The sequence below is a fragment of a genome, unplaced genomic scaffold (genome assembly GCF_019419815.1).
Source record: "Pyrus x bretschneideri cultivar Hongxiangsu unplaced genomic scaffold, Pyrus_bretschneideri_v1 Contig33, whole genome shotgun sequence".
Lineage (NCBI taxonomy): Eukaryota > Viridiplantae > Streptophyta > Magnoliopsida > Rosales > Rosaceae > Pyrus > Pyrus x bretschneideri.
In genome coordinates, this window is record NW_025999646.1 from 2,572,806 (window position 1) to 2,590,759 (window position 17,954).

The 17,954-nt window shown below is 33.7% G+C and overlaps 1 long non-coding RNA gene and 1 pseudogene across 5 annotated transcripts; one reads left to right on the forward strand and one right to left on the reverse strand.

Annotated features, from left to right (window-relative positions):
• Positions 1 to 417: 417 nt before the first annotated feature.
• LOC125480495 lies at positions 418 to 4,149 on the reverse strand. Of its 5 annotated transcripts, none has more exons than XR_007260854.1 (4): positions 3,781 to 4,145; positions 2,697 to 2,990; positions 1,841 to 2,343; positions 418 to 709 (listed from the first exon to the last, which is right to left on the reverse strand). It is a non-coding gene; the product is annotated as an uncharacterized LOC125480495 (long non-coding RNA). The 5 variants fall into 5 exon arrangements; XR_007260853.1 differs by having other exon boundaries at positions 418 to 713; XR_007260851.1 differs by having other exon boundaries at positions 418 to 713; positions 1,886 to 2,343; positions 3,781 to 4,143.
• A 4,175-nt stretch (positions 4,150 to 8,324) lies between these two features.
• On the forward strand, positions 8,325 to 8,903 carry LOC125480445 (annotated as a pseudogene).
• The last annotated feature ends 9,051 nt before the right edge of the window (positions 8,904 to 17,954 follow it).

A 17,954-nucleotide genomic window follows, 5' to 3' on the forward strand; every position in this document is an offset into this window, starting at 1 on the left:
AATTTAGTTTACATAACATTACCAATTGTAATTTGTATAAATAGACTGGTCCCAAGAGCACACGCTACTGCTCAAGAAGCAAAGTTCTTATTTGCCCAAAAAAAAAAAATCATACTTTTTTAATTGATGCTCTCATTTTAATTTACTAGCACTAGTATAAAAAACACTTTGCATAATGCAACTCATTCGTCAGGTAAAGTCAAAAAACGTCGCACAAAAATTAGCCCAATGAACCTTCGTCACACAAACCCTTTTTTTTTTTTTTTTGGCTTAAATATTTTTTTATTTAATTTTTAATAAATATTGTAATTAAATTATAAACAATAATTAATAAACCAATGAAAATTGAGGCAAGAAATATATGTTTTTTGGTAAAATTTCCACTAAGCATTGTTTAAAGAATATTTTGCATTATCATTAATAAAAACAAATGCATATAAGATCGATTTGGTAAAGCCAATACATTCATTACAAACCTAAGAAATATGTTTGAATATATTAACACACATCCTCAAACTCCAAAATACAAACTTGAATTCTTTCGAAGACGTGCAGATAAAAGCATCTTCCCTTTTGTACATATAGTGTATGAAGCTACTTCATCACTCCTTCATATAGCTTTTTCATCACTCCATATAGCTCCTTCATGTATCTCAGTACTTCATGCAACTCGCTACAGTTTATGTAGCTCCTTCATCACTCCTCATATCTTACTACACCAAAACCACACAACCACAAGTTTAATTATGATACAAATATCACTACACCAAAACCACACCCTCTTTGTTCTAAATATGAGTTGTCATGTGATAAAACATAATAATTGAGCCATTTCTTACTTAGACTCCAATAGGTTGCAGAGAAGATACATGAAACAAAGGCAATATACAGATTAAGGGAACAAAGGCAATACCATAGTTCATTACATTTAATAGTTCTCAAAGCAAATTGAAAGCTTAAGTACATAGAAGATAAGATTGGCTTGCAGCTATAATTTGAAATAAAAGTAGTAATTCAATGATTAAATTGATTGACATCATTACAATATCATCAAGTTCATAGCTAGCTAGCTAAGGTAGAGAGAATGTTCAAAAGGATAAGAGGTCGTCATAGTTGGCAATTGGTACATGATTTATATATTGGAAATCTACCTTAATCCAATTATTAATCCTAAAAGTGTATCTTACAACATAGGCGCATTGCAAATACGAGACAAAACTCATCCTCTAATAACTCTCAAGCAAGCATGTAGCTAAAGAAAGATATACAGATAATGCATGCATCATGCAAACCCATAAACACATTTAAAACTTGAAACAAAATCAGATGATATGAAATATATCTAAAACAGAAATTAGAACAGCTTGCACAACCATTCAACTTCTACAAAGCCTTAACTGGTGTATTCAAGCCCTACTTTGTGTCTGAATCCCACAAAGCAAAACAAATAAATGTCACTACAAACAAAGATTTATAACGCTAAGTCCTCATACAAGTGATTCAAGTAAAAAACTTATAGGAGTTCGCCCTTTTGGACAGGCGGATTATACTCAGGATCTCCAAGCTACGCAAACTTACTCACAATTGCCCTACCCCTTCATCCAAATCAACACCCCTTACAAAATACATCCAGAACTTCACAATATTTACAAAATTCACTAATAAATTGCTTGAAAAGTTCATGCACATTAACCCAATTAAATATGATGTTCAAAAAATAACTACACCCGTTTAATTAGAGAAATGATATTTCAATACAAGATTATTTAAAAACCAATGGTTCAAGAAATTACAGAGACAACATTGAATAGGGACAGAAAGAGGGAGAGAAATTGAGTACTTGAGTAAAAATAAGAGCCTAGAGACTAAATTTCCCTTTAGCTACCTTCTGATACCCTGAAATTCGATATGTCAATTGCAAGGCACATTGCTGTCCACCACATCACTAATGTGCAAAATTGTCGCTATATCCAACACAGCAGTAAGTGTAATAAAATAGTGATCATTTTGAATAGGGGTGGTATGAACATAATTTATACTCTAATATCCACATCACTGTAAACCAATAAGACTTAAGAGAATGTAAAGTTCCTAATAATATTTTAAACTAAAAACAAATGACCAGAAGTTCAGAACTTTCAAACTAGTAGATAAAAAAAAAAGTAGCAGGACCCCGGGACATGAGTAGAGTATTAGTAGCTTGCACCAATGCGGATATACAGGAAACAAGCATATTGCCAATGTAACCACCGGCCAGACAAATGAAAGAAGTGTTTGCCAGAGAGGCCTTCGTTTTACAAAAGTCCATGCAGAGAAGGCATCGTTCTCAGAAAATACTTGGTCCTGCAAATAACAATAAACCATTTAGCAGATGTGGTGTGTGGTGCTTAGAAAACACATGAAGAGAAGAAAGCATACAGAAAGAAAAGATTTAAACACAAGTAAACCTACTAAAGGAACATTTCAAAACACTTTAGAGTAAGTTCTCCCATTTCCTCCATAGTTTTCAATGTTTTATAAATATAAAATCAAAACATTGCAATCTAAAGTAAAAAGTACAAAAGGGTATGATAATATCACCACACGTAAACAGTACACAAATCCAAAGTAAACATAAAAAGCGTAGTATGATCATAAAAAGTAGGAGTACATAGGCAATGCAGATATACTAAAACAGAAAAGCCGGATTTAGTCACCTTAAGTGGTTCCCAAGATGAAACGAAAAAACTAAAGGGCAGAGCCTGCAACTGCAAGGGCAGCAAGCTAATTGTACAAGAACAATTAAGAGATTAGCTCCCCTGAAATATTCCACATGTGGCTCCTGTAGAACAGCCCACCTAGACACTAAATCCTTATTGTCTCTCACCTTCTCAGCAAACAACTGGAACACATCTTTCTGGGTAGCTTGATTTTGAATGGAAATCACGTGGTAATCAACACACAGTGAAAATATAGGCAGGCTATAGCAACGGAAACCAGTTGGCCAAAACCTATATTTCCTTGAAAAAAAATTCCAAAATTAAAATTGGACAAATATAATAATCAAGCCAAGGAGCTATATCTAAAAGAAATAATAACTTTCTCGTCACTGATTACTAATTACCTAAGGTTGAGATAATCAAGTGATAAATAGAAGGACATTATAAGTAGTCGTGCACACTAACAAATTAAATTCATTTTAAGTATCACCATGTAGGCAACACCATCTAATTCTACGATGCAGAATATTCCAAAATCTCAGTATCTGATCTATGTATGGATTTGTTTTGGAATTGGTGTGAGGCTGCCAACTCCGGAATTGAAGTTTGCATGCAAGAAAAGTTAAATTCATAACAGAAGATAATGGAATCACAAAGTTATCATCTGATTGAAGGAATTCAGTACTATCACAGATTCAGTCTCTAGTATTTACAGTATCGGAGAAAATATAAGGAATCCCAAAGTCCAAAAATTTGTTATCCTCCACTTACAATGCAATCCAATGATAAGACACAGTCCGCCCACCACCCTAAAATTCGATTTAAAACTATAGCACACCAACCCACCACCCTAAAATTCGATTTAACACTAAAACCCCCAATTTCTAATTTAATTTTCCAAATTAAATCTAATTACAATACCAAAATCTTCAAATTAAGGCATTAAAGCTTGATTACAGAATTTGAGTAATTGATTACGGAATCACATTATGTATCAAGAAAAACCCTAACTGTAAATTCAAAATCCAAAACCCTAATTTATAAAATGCCAAAAAAAAAAAAATTCAACACATCGTCTTACCTTAAGATTGGAGTGGCGAAGTAAGCACTTAGCAGCTAGTGGTGCAGGACGATGGTGAGAGAAAGAAAACCGATGGAGGACGACGCGAATGGGAGTTTGGTGGTGGAGGACGCGACTGGAGGGGGAAAACGATGGTGATTGGCGACTTGGTGAGCAGTGACTGGTGAGAGGCCGTGCGAGAGAGCTTGGGGAGATGGAAGGAGAGGACGACTTACCTGGTATTTAGGGTTTCGTTCGGCCTCTGCAATTTTGTGACAGAGAGAAAGAGAGAGACCGAGTGAGAGAGAGGGAAGAGAGACCGACTGTTTTCCAATTGCACGGCTTGCACCTCCATTTTGTCCAAATTTGGGAAATTCGAGGAAAGCGCGTATTTTTTACAATTAAACCGCCAAAAATTTTAAAACATTGGTGTACATTCAGATGTCGTGCAACTGCAAAGTTAGTTTGCGCACCGACTCATCGTGGCGTCGTGCAAATCGTATTTAAAAAAAAAAAACTTACTGAAATTGTGTCTTTATTCTTTTCAAATTCAATTTTTTTATGTAAAACTCACAATAATATATTTTTTTAACAAAAATCCAATTCGAACTATAATAATAAATTTGAAGTCATTTAATAAATATTCATGCCATTCAATTTCTTAAGTGTTATATGTACAAAGTAAATAAATTTAAAGGAAAACTAATGAAAATGACTTGAAAACTTTGAGTTTTAACGATAATGACAAAATAAAGGGTAAAGTGAATAGTACCATGATTGACTTTTTAATGTAAAAATATGGTTTTTCGTTAAAGTGAACAGTATTGTGAGATTTTCGTTAAAACTCTCTAATTTTAAAGCTACTTAATAAATAATATATATACCATTTAACTTGATGGGATACGCATTCTACGAAATTAGTTTCAACGATCGAACCGTTAAACTTGTTTGTATATACTTTGAGATCGCATACGCCAAAAATCGCAAAAAAAAAACATTCGGAGATAAAGTCATAGGACAAAACTTTTCGACAGTTATAAACCAAAAATCAAGATTTAACAATTATTTTAACTCTGATTTTGATTATTTTTTACAGCTACACTCCTTGATCCTATATGAATACAATGAACTAATTTGATTGTTAATTTAAAATATTTACACAAGTGAATACCGCAAAATCTTATGTCATATTTAATGAAAGTATAAATAAACTCTAATTGTTCGTGAATCTATTGTTTTGATGGGATACGCATTCTACGAAACTAGTTTCAACGATCGAACCGTCGAACTTGTTTGTATATACTTCGAGATCTTACACGCCAAAAATCACAAAAAACAAATCAAGTAACGGGACAAAATTTTTTGACGGTTATAAACGAAAAAGCACGATTTAACGATAGTTTTAACTCCGATTTTGATATTTTTAACAGCTACGCTCTTAGATCCTATATAAATACAATGAACTAATTCGATCGTTAATTTAAAATATTTACACAAGTGGATACCACAAAATCTTATGTTATACTTAATGAAAATATAAATAAACTCTAAATGTTAGTGAATCTATCGTTTGATGGGAAACGCATTATACAAAACTAGTTTCAACGATCAAACCGTCAAACTTGTTTATATATGCTTCGAGATCGCATACGTCAAAAATAGCAAAAAACCAACATTCAGATATCAAGTAACGGGACAAACATTTTCGACGGTTATAAACGAAAAATCATGATTTAACGGTGCTTTTAACTCTAATTTTGATTTTTTTTTTTTACAGCTACACTCCTTGATTCTATATGAATACAATGAATTAATTCGATCGTCATTTTAAAATATTTACGTTAGTGGATACCACAAAAGAAAAAGGCAATGCAAGAACCCCAAAAGAAAAGCAAAAGGGCAAAAAAAAAACTTTGCACGACGTAGGTAAACTTGCGTCGCGCAATGTTTTTTTTTTTACCCCTTTTGCTTACGAATACAAAATAAATAAATTAATTAAAATCTACTTAGTAAATATATATACACCATTAAACTTGATGGGAAACGCATTGTACGAAATTAATTTCAATAATCCAACCGTCAAACTTGTTTGTATATATTTCGAGATCGCATACGCCAAAAATCCCAAAAAACAAACATTCAGAGATCAAGTAACGGGACAAAACTTTTCGATGGTTATAAACAACTCACGATTTCACGGTAGTTTTAAGTCCGATTTTGATTATTTTTTACAGCTACACTCCTTAACCTTATATGAATACAATGAATGATTTCGATCTTCAATTTAAAATATTTACACCGGTGGATACCACAAAATCTTTATGTTATACTTAATGAAAGTATAAATAAACTTCAAGTGTTAGTGAATTTATTGTTTTGATGGGATATACATTCTACAAAATTAGTTTCAACGATCGAACCGTCAAAAACTTGTTTGTATATACTTTGAGATCGCATACGCCAAAAATCGCAAAAAACAAACATTCATAAATTAAGTAATGAGACAAAACTTTTTAACGATTAGAAACGAAAAATCGCGATTTAACGATAGTTTTAACTTCGATTTTGATGTTTTTTTACAGCTACACTCCTTGATCCTATATGAATACAATGAACTAATTTGATCGTCAATTTAAAATATTTACACAACTGGATACCACAAATATTATGTTATACCACAAAATCATTGACTTTGCGCAACGAAGGTGTGCATTCATCACTCAAAGCTATTTTATGCCAGCCTTTGTTGCGCAAAGTTAGGAAAAAAAGGGTAAAGCATTCTTGGTTTGGCGCCAAAATCTTGCGTGACGCACAAAAACGTCATGCAAACGGCCTTTGCGCGACGAAGACTGGTATTACTTTAACAGATATTACACGATATGATCCGTTAAGTTATTAGGTATGATACGAAAACGACACGAACAAGAGAAACACGACACGAATGCCAGGTGTCGAGAACACAAATGGTACACTATGTATTTTAATATAAGTGATGGAAAATTTTATTTTTTAAGTTATTAACTTTTTAGCACACATATCGTATCATTTGTATAGTAATACGTAGTGTACCACTCCGTGTATCGGTCACATTGGAAAATCTCTTCGATCGTTGATTCAAAGGACGCAAGGCCGTGCAACAACTGGCAAGGCAGCCCATAGAGATCCTGCGTTTCTCCCATTCGCCATTTTTTCCACCGCTGGAGCACCAAAATTCGGTCCAAAGGCCAGGGTTCCAATTGCAAAGGCAATTTGCCTTCCGCTGCGCTGGAGGTGCTCTTTGTCGACTTTGTTTTTTCTTCTTTTTAGCTTTGCAGTAATATTGAAGTAATCACTCCAATTGTATCCAAACTTTTGTTGTCCATCAATTTGTATCAAAACTATAGGTCAATTTACATATTCAGACTAACCTTCTCATTATTTTTAGTATTTTTATCATAAATAATATCTGAAATAGTCACATTTTATTCAACGACCACTCAATTAAAAATTAATTAATGTTGTTTCTAAACCATTACATCGAGCTTTTGTAGATACACATCAATATTGCAGCGATCCGAGGCATTGCTTTGGTGACGGTAGTACTTTCTACGCCTTGGATATGGCGAATCGGTAAAGAGAAGAGTTACGAGTAAGTCCCTCACACTAAGAGGCTCCTCCTAGGGGAGATGAAGATGATGATCTTTTGTTTTTGTTTTCTAATGATTAATCCACGCGGCAACATATAATTAGATTGTTGGGATCTACTCAAGTTCCATATCACACACTAATATAAAATTTGACAAACGAAATGAAACATGTGCCCTCGAAAGCAAAATGAGGGCACTGCTCCAAGAACAGGAAGGGCTCCTTGTCGAGGTCCCCGGGACAGCAAACTTTCACCTCCTTCAAACATTTCATTTTACTAAGTTTTATGTTTGAAGGGAGGGAAAAAAAAGGGAAGAGAATCCTACTTCTTATTCATGAATACATTCAGGAATAACTATTGAACAAAGAGAGAATGAAAGGGGATCGAAAGAGGAGGGGAGAGAATCCTAGTCTCAAACATAAAAAGGACCACAACTTTAAAATTATCAGCATGATCATCACCTGATCGAAGAGACCATTCATTGTGAAACATACCGTCAATCAGTCTGTCTATATCTATTTATATACCACATTTTTTGAGTAGGATTTTATCCCTTCCTATTACTATCCCCTTCCATCCCCCTCCGCTCATACTTTTTTTTTTTTTTGGTCTTATTCTCTATATAAAAATTTCAAAACAAGATGTAAATGTGGCGTAATCGTAACAGTTTAAATAAGAGGAGATGAAGGGAGAGATAGATAATAGATTAGGAGAGGAGATAATCCTACTCCCACATTTTTCTTCTTCATGAACAAAAGAGAGGTTCTAGATTACTTGGCTCTATGCCTCATTTTTTTCATCAAGTATTTATGATAAGTGGTTCAGTTTCAAGTACTTTAGTTTTTGGTCAAAACTAAGAAAACTGAAAATCAAACATTAATATGAAAAAGTAAAAAATCAACATATAATTATTTAGAAATCGGAATAGAAAAGAAAAAAAATGGAGGTTTGTGATGAAAAATCTTTTATACTATGTAATTTAATATCCTTATGCATGAAGATAATCAACTCGTTCGTTATGGTCAGACTCTTTTTGAATTTTTGAACACATTTTCCATAGGGCCTTCTTATCTGTTCATTTTCCGAGCTCGGGTTATGGAAGAAGTAAAAGAAGGAACCGAGAAGAAAGTATTAGCAACAACCGATTTCATTACAGGACAACTCTTGATATTCATATTGATCTATTATGTACCTCTGCATCTAGCATTAGACAATAACTGTCATAACTTTACCATATTTTTTGTTTCATTTCTTCTGAAATAGTAACACACACTTTTTTATTATGTGTTTGCTACTAGGAATTCAATACGTAATCTTACCATTCAATAGTTATTCCTGAATAATTTCATTTTTCAATTGATCAACCATTTCATTTTACCAAGTTCAATCAATGTTAGTCACGTTAGTCAACATTTATATATTTTGATGCAACAACAAGATGTTATTTGTAACAAGTGATTTTGTTAGTTGGTTAATTGGTCACAAGTTAATGTTCAATTCAATTCAGTTTTTCTCTTGATTTTTTGTGATTCGGTTTTTTCGATTCTCTTTAGGTTTGGTTCGGTTTTGTTTTTTTATTTATACTTAAATTTTATTTTATTATTATTATTTTTTTAAATCTGGAAACACCAAGAACAACACAAGCACATAATCAAACAACTATCTTTCTCCACAAATCATAGTAATAATTACATTCATTTAGCTGAAATACAAATAACTAACAAACTCACAAAAATCGAATAAAAACTACAAATTACTTACTCTTTTTCTTTGGGTTTCACTCGAAAAGTGTGTGTAAAATTTAGGGTTTGCAAGAACGCAACTGAAATCCGAAACGGAGGCCTTGTGGCTTGTGGGCTGCTATTGAGTTCCAGTACGGAGAACCTTGCTTAATCTCGATCACGGTACAAAGTATCAAGTACCTTTAGCACTGTATCCTGGAATGATTGGTAGAACCAAATTAAAAACTAACACCAATAACAGTTACCAGAGACAGAAGCTCTTATCAATGCTTTGGAAACAGTCATATATCTCCAGGTGTAATGATATAATTGGTTGGAAATTTAAAAGAGAAATGGTGACTCCGTATAAAATCAATAAAAGTTACAATATTGACAATATATCAGCAATTTTTATGTTAATTATAAATAGGTCAATCATGTAAAACCAAATTAAAAGCTAACATCAATAACAATTACCATAGACAGAAGCTCTAATCAATGCTTAGGAAACACAGTCCTGTATCTCCAGGTGTAATGATATAATTGGTTGGAAACTTAAAATAAAAATGGTGATTTTGTGTAAAATCAATAAAAAGTTATAAAATTGACAATATATCAGCAATATTTATGTTAATTATGAATAGGTCTATCATGTATTTAATACTTAAATGCATTTAAAATAAACACCTGATATGTCACATCCCGGCCCGGGCCCCCACCACAACCCAAGCCCGAGTCCACCGTAGCATGATCTGTTTTGGGCCCCTACCACACCCTCACGGTTTTGTTTTTTTAAACTCACACGAAAACTTCACAGTGGATCACCCATCCTAGGATTGCTCTCGCGCGAACTCGCTTAACTTCGGAGTTCCGATGGAACCCGAAGCCAGTGAGTTCCCAAAAGGCTTCGTGATAGGTAGAGATGGGAATATACATATAACGCTTACAAGATCCACCCCCCTGAGCGATATGAGATGTAACATTATCAATGTTTTCTAAACTGTGTTCAGTTTTTCTCCTTCGCTTTGGTTTTGTTCCATTGAATTTTTCAAGCAAGATTTTATCAAGGCAACCATCATTAACTGTGAACATAACTTATCATTGAGACATGAACATCCGAGAGGGAGTGTCGTGGAACAAAATGTGGATATCTTTATACATTGTATGGTACTAAACCATCATAAACACCTTAATAATGTAGAAACGTTCTTGGGGTACCTTTGGATGATAACTCATGTATTTGTTGCCCTATGTAAAATGGCTAATGATAATGGAAGACTAATTTTCTCATCCTAACCTCTCCTTTCCCTCTTATTCTCTTTTCTCTATATTTTATTTCCAACAAGTTGTGTTTTTTTTTTAGTATTGTTAAGCAACCCAGTAGATTTTAATTAGTAGTCTTTGTTTTTTTTCTTTTATATTTTTAATCAATTTGATCAGTTGCTTATCAGTTCTAGCAAATTGAGCTCTTTTACAGCAATTTTTTCTTTAAATAAAATTATTATTATTAAAAAAAGTGAGAAAATTCAAAATTATTTCAACAATTTAAAAAAAAAAGAGTTTCGAATCATGAACGCAAAAGGAGTTTACAACATTTTAATTAAGAAATTAGACTTCAGCACAACTCATCTTTGCAACGTCGGTTCGACTTCACATCAACGGGCAATGTTTTCTCCTCAACAAATAGTATTCTTTTACGAGACAAAGACTAATGGGGGTGATATATATAATTAATAATCATACTTGTGTTCCCTTTACGAGAGAATGCACATATTTTACCATTCTCTAATCATGTATCTTTATCATATAAATTTTATATTTAAAGTTGTTTAATTTTTAAAACTTCATGCAGATATCTTCCTATAAAAAAGTTATTCGAATCAGAGATCCTTCCGTCATTAAAATGTATAAAAAAAAATGAACGATTTCATCATAAATATATTAGTTACTCACACCGTCACTTTGTATATTCCCTCGTGTAGGAAACACAATTATTATCCTCTAATTAATTATGCTGGAGAGTAGAATTTTTATTGTTGGTTTTTTGCAACCTTTGGAACTCCCATTATTTTTTGGGTTGCCACTCTCATTTTGCTTGGCCTTTTTACCTTTTCTATAGTTGTTTATCTGGTTCTTTTGAGCCTTGTACTAATTTTTAACGTAATAAAAATGATCTTTGTGACAAAAAAAAAGAAGGGTAAATTACACTTTCATACCTCAGATTTGGGTTCTATTTCAATTCCTTACAACATCTTCAAAACATTTCACTTTCATACCTTAAGTACTATTTTATTTCAAAATAATACCTCCGTTACATTTTCCATCAATTGATCTGTTAAATGCTGACGTCACTGTCACATATATGCCACGTGGCTGCCAAATGTCTGCCACGTGGCAAATAAAATAATTTTTTAATTTTTTTTTAAAAACCTGAATTTTCTCAAAAAAAGATAAATTACATTTTCATACCTCAGGTTTAGGGTCTATTTCAATTCCTTACAACATCTTTAAAACATTTCACTTTCATACCTTAAGTACTATTTTATTTCAAAATAATACCTCTGTTACATTTTCCATCCAATGGTCTGTTAAATGTTGACGTGGCTGCCACATATATGTCACGTGGCTGCCAAATGTCTGCTACGTGGAAAATAAAATATTTTTTTTAAAAACCTGAATTTTCTCAAAAAAAGAAAAAAAAAAATGAAACCAGTGCCTTCCCCCGGCCCTCCCCCCCCCCAACAACCGTAACCCAAAAACCTGCAACAAGAAAAAGAAGAGGGAGAAAAAAAAAATGCCCAACTCATTGAAGGAAGATTTGTGAAAAACAAGTTCATTTGAGCAACATCAACAACATGCAATTAACAATTAAAAGGCGGAATCATGTTTATATGCACTCAAAAACAAAACTTAACCCATGAACTTCAAAGCCTAGTAGATAGGTGAACCAAGACTCAACTCAAAACAAAGTGAGTTGAGAAATCAATACCTTTGTAGATTCCTCTTTGCATAAGCAAAGGCTAATCACCCAAAGAGAGGGCCTTCATTCCTTGCATCTTAGATCCATGGATTTGGATGGATGAAAAGGTTTCTCCAAGTTCCCAAAATTGAGAACCTCTAAGTCTCCACAACAAGGCATATTGTAGAAGAAATGAGTGACCTAGAGGAAGTAAGATTGTTAGATGTTTTCCTCTAGGGTGGCCGGCCTCTTTGAGAGCAAAGGGAGGTTTTTGTGTTCTCATCTTTACTCCTAAGAAAACCCTTAGGATGAAATGGCTATAAAGATGTCTTTATACCACCTCACAATGGAGTGGCAAACTTGCAATTAAGCCAAGTTCACTACCCTCCTCTAAATGGCAGGCCATATGGGATTTATTGGGCTATTTGGGCCTTAAGGTCCAAAACTATCCCGAGGTCTTTTAACGAACTTATTCGTTTGATTAATAATCATATTAATTAATCCTTGCCATAAATAATTAAACCATTTAATTATTCTTACTCATCTCCGTTGAATCTTCAATCTCTACCTTATACGGTGTACGATCCATTAGGTTCTTTTTAGCGAGACAGTGGGCGATTCAAACTCTTTCAAATCGATTGTGAATTGAAACTTACTTTCAATTCTCCCGTTAGTGATAATACACTTTTAGGGCTTCCACAAACCATGGTTGACGCCTAGCAGCATGTCATGGTTACCCAAGCTAATCAGAAGAGGTGGAGAACCTATTCAGTTTTAGGATTACAAATGCAATACGGTCTTTCTCTAATACAATACTCTTGACCACATTGTTTGGTTTGATAGTTTATTCATGTCTACTATCCAATGTGAGTCTTGTGCTTATATGATTACCTTGAATGTGATTTGGAATACATTCCTAAATCTCATTCATATTTTGGCCAAAGATTCTTAATCATATCATAGAGTATTCTCCCTCAAACAGTTTGAAGGTTAGAGATCCCTTGTTGCGCATTCACTTGCCTCCATGGCTAAGTGGCTTAACCCCAACGATGTCGTGGACACCCTCCTGATGGAGTGACTTTGACATAATCAAAGATTAAGGACCTAACCACAAGACAACTGTGATGCCTCAGGTCAAAAGACTAATTTGCATTATCTCAACCATGAGTTCTCATGTGACATGAATATGAGAACTCTTCGTTGATCGTGTTCAGTGAACTCATTCTCTATTGAGCACCTACGTACTTGTCTTGATGTCACACACACCAATGACTCGAGATTAGTCACTCTCCCTGAGAGAAGACATAGCACGTACTGATCTTAACGGACTGTCAATGCCCAATTGACAATCCTATGATCAGGAACGTTTAGGATGTGTCAACGAAAGAATGGTCTCATGAATCTAACTTCTTTAGATCGCATTCTTCCAATCACATATTCCTTGGACTTATCGTTTAAGCATATAACATTTATATGAGACGGCTCAAACAATAATCTTTGCCCTTTACATTTAAACTACATTAGTTTAAAATGTCCGTAAAGTATCATCATATGATTGGTTTTAGGGCACATTTCCAACACTCATCCCACCCGAGCCACCCCTTTCTCCCATCCCCCATCACCCTCAAAAATTTCACCCGAGATTAGGTAGATCTACCACAAAACCAATCCAAAAATCATCTCAAACTCAAAGTATTTTCAAAACCCACCCATATTGAAAATCATGAGATCTTGACCTAGGGGGCGGGGAAGGGGGAAGGTTGCGCGGCGCCGGTGGGGGGGGGGTGGTTGGGGAGGGAGGTTTTTTCTTCTTCTTGCTTTTGCAGCAGGTTTTTGGGTTTTGGATTAGGGATAGGGATGTGGGGGGGTGGTTGGGGAGGGAGGTTTTTTCTTCTTCTTGCTTTTATAGCAGGTTTTTTGGGTTTTGGATTAGGGATAGGGATGTAGGTCATTAGGGGGAGGGATAGTGGGTTTTTTTTTTTTTTTTGAGAAAATTCAGGTTTTTTAAAAAAAATTAAAAATTTATTTTATTTGTCATGTGGCAGACATTTGGCAGCCACGCTGCATATATATGGCAGCTACGTCAACATTTAACAGATTAATAGATGAAAAATGTAACAGAGGTATTATTTTGATAAAATAGTACTTAAGGTATGAAAATGAAATGTTTTGAAGATGTTGTAAGGAATTGAGATAGACCCCAAACCTAAGGTATGAAAGTGTAATTTACCTTTTTTTTTTCAAATTTTTTCTTTTTTTTTGAGAAAATTCAGGTTTTTTAAAAAAATAAAAAAATTATTTTATTTGCCACGTGGCAGACATTTGTCAGCCATGTGACATATATGTGGCAGCCACGTCAGTATTTAACAGATCAATGAATGGAAAATGTAACAGAGGTATTATTTTGAAATAAAATAGTACTTCAGGTATGAAAATGAAATGTTTTGAAGATGTTTAAGAATTAAAATAAATCCTAAACTTAAGGTATAAAAGTGTAATTTATCAAAAAAAAAAAAAAATTATTCCTCGTATGAACATGCGATGTAACACACTTTAATGGAAGAGCAGACGATAAGACGATATCCAATTTTTCTGTGTCTTATTTGGACTTTCCCTACCAAATAAATAATAACCAATAAACAAATAAATAAAAGTTTAACTTCAAACGTTAAGAAGCGAATTCCAAGTTCCAACAAGCTTAACTTTCTGGCCCGTTTCCTAATTAATTAGCTTTTGGGGTTTTGGACCAATACCAATTAATAAGCACGTTGAAGTTTGACTGGGGAAAATAACTACAGAGATCATGTCGGATTCATCCCACCAGGACAATTCGTGGCTAAATCCAATTTTATTATTCCAAAGCTGAAAATCTGGTTTCTAAGAGAACGACAGACGATTATGCGTGTAAATCCAGCCACCCTGATGTTGCTCTTTTCTATTGACCAGATCTACTGTCAAACTACGAATATTTGTCTATTAGATAGAGGGAGATATATATATATATATATTTTACAAGTAATATTACAACTCTAGCCTATTTCCAGTAATATTACAACTCTAACCTATTAGATAGACGATTATAATGTTTAGTAAACTTTTATGTAAAACAGATGTGAAAAAAAATTGGTTTTTCAAAACTGGATTTTGCAGCTTCTTGTTTTTGGTTTTTTTTTTTACCCAAAATTGTGAAAAAAAAGTTAAAGCTGAATGTTTACCACAACAACAGCTCCTAACTTTTTTTGATACCAACTTTTTTCAGAATCATCTTAGTACCAAACTAGGCCTTAGTCTCACTCGAGATTCTAACTAAGTTATGTAATGCTCCTCCTATTGGTCTCATTCTTCAGCATCCTCCTTTGTATAATTGTGTTAAAGGGAATATAGGTGCTCTTGCTAAGTGTAATTCGGGTTCTGCAGTTTATGATGGGGTCTTATGTGATTTTACGGGTTATTTTCTTAGCGGTTATTCTCAGAGTTTGGACATCATACTTATATGTAGAGCTTCAAGCTGTCATCCTTGTTGCAGAGTTGCCCCACCGCATGGGGTTGGTGACTTGTTATTGACATTTTCAAATTTTTATTTTACACTTCTTACCAGTGTATTTTTCTTTCTAAATATATAAAATTTAAAGTATAAAATGAAATTTTTAAAATTCCAATAACAATTCATTTGCTTATAAACACGTACAAATTTATTTATTTTATGTGAAATTAATACTCTCAACCAATTAATCTAATAAATTTCATGCATCTGCCCAATCCACTACTTGTACACCTCGTTATTTAATAAAGTGCCACGAGTCTCTTCATCCTGCTGCTTATAAAAGAAGTGGTTGTGACAAGTGGGTGCATGATCTATAAAGCTCTGTATCCATAAACTAATCTACTTTCAGATCTATGACATTTATATTCGAATTTTTTAATTTCTCGAGGATAATTTTTTTATACAAACGAGTTCGATGAATAATACTTGAATAATTTGGCACATGTTAATATTCGAAAACATTTGGGGGGACCAACAAGAGGAGAAGATGGGGGACAGAACCGAAAAGCATAAAGTCCTCAAGAGCATACTCAATGCCGTTCCACACGTCATACAATTTCTCTTAAACAAGGTTATCCTCTTCGGATTCAAATCTTCTGCCCATGTGTTCGAATTGATTAAATTAATGTAACCCGCACTTCATTATCTTTTGTCTTCATCATCATCATTATCTCCTATCCACCAACTCTTGATTAAATTAATGTAACCCATAAACTAATCTCAATTTGATGTCCTTTATTTAATTAAGTGCCTTGACACTTCTTTATCTTTTGTCTTCTATCCACCAACTCCAACATCAATTTTTTTTTTTTTTTAGCCTAGACTGTAGCTCAATATCAAAAGGGTTACGTAAAGTATTTAAGCACCATAAAAGAAAATTAAACAACAACGATTGACATAATATTAGTAGTCATACATTTTATCCGATTCCCTTTTATGCAACTTATATATTAAATTATTGTCAAAATGTAGTATAAAATAGCTGATCAACGATGAGATTTTAAACAACCATTTTCTTGTAGAAAGTCAAAGGTTGTAGAGGTGACCATGTGCGCTGTGTACGTAAATCAACTAGAGCTATTGCGATTATGACAATTCATGAAATCAATTAAACAATCATTTTCCTTTTAGAAGGCATGTTAGTTATTTCTTATTGGCCAATTGCTTAGCGGATTTGGTAGACTTAACCTCTCCACCACTAACACATTTAAAAATTTCCAGAAATCCACAACGTACAATTTTAAAACAAATATTAATAACAATAATTATTTTCACCGTGACCGAGATCTGTCGCATATCCAAAATGTCACCTCCATATCGCAAAAACCAAATTTGATTTGGGATAAATAGCGCATACAAATTAGACGCGTTTCCGTTAGCCCAAAGAAAATTCTACTCTGTTTCCCAAAAAAAAAATCTACTCACGTTACTAGCTAGATCGCTTCGCATATCTAGCTTTTGCGTAAAGAGGCAACCAAACACTAAACTAAGAAAACGTTGGGTTGACAAATATACCATGAAGAACAAAGGGATTACGCAATCCACTTTGCAAGATAATCAAAGTCTCCCGTTGTAGACTTGTCTTAACCCTTTGCGAAGCAATAACAAGATGATATATACTGTAGGACTCAAATAGTAACTTCATTAACGATATCGTTAGTGAGTTAAGTTGTTAGTTGTTAAAGAAAGGAATGATCGGTGAATACATAAACATGATTGTTTTTTATTACTGTCGCAAAACACTATCTATAAATAATAACTAGTTAGTGAATTTGAATAGTGCTACCTACTTGATGTAACCTAAAATATATTATATTCAAGATAGTACCATTTTATAGTGCATTCGTTGATATCTACGTTGAGATGGTACCATTATATATTGTTTGAAAAATTATATCCTATTATATTACAACTGTGTGTTAATCAAAGATTTTCTCCTTCGTTCTTAAAGTTAAACACCTAGAAAAGAAGATTAAAATATTTACCAGGGAGTGAAGATTCTCCGCGAGTTCCTTTTCTCTTAACCCCCCGCGTGGGGCAAGTGATTGGGGGTCCTTTTTTTCTTTTTCTATTTCGTCAACTACGGGGTATCTGCATGGTTATTGGTCATAAAATCCGGAACCGGATCCACACATCATAGCTGCTGAGTAGGCAATCCATGCCGTTGAAATTTAATTTAACGGTTATAATTATTATAATTTAAAAAAAATATTTTATTTGTAACCGTTAGATTAAATTTCAACGATCCGGATCGCCTTCGCAGGCTCATGATGTGTGGATCCGGAGAGGATCCACCTAAATCCTTTATAAAAGCAGCCTCGATCTTTGTCAATGTACCCAACAAAG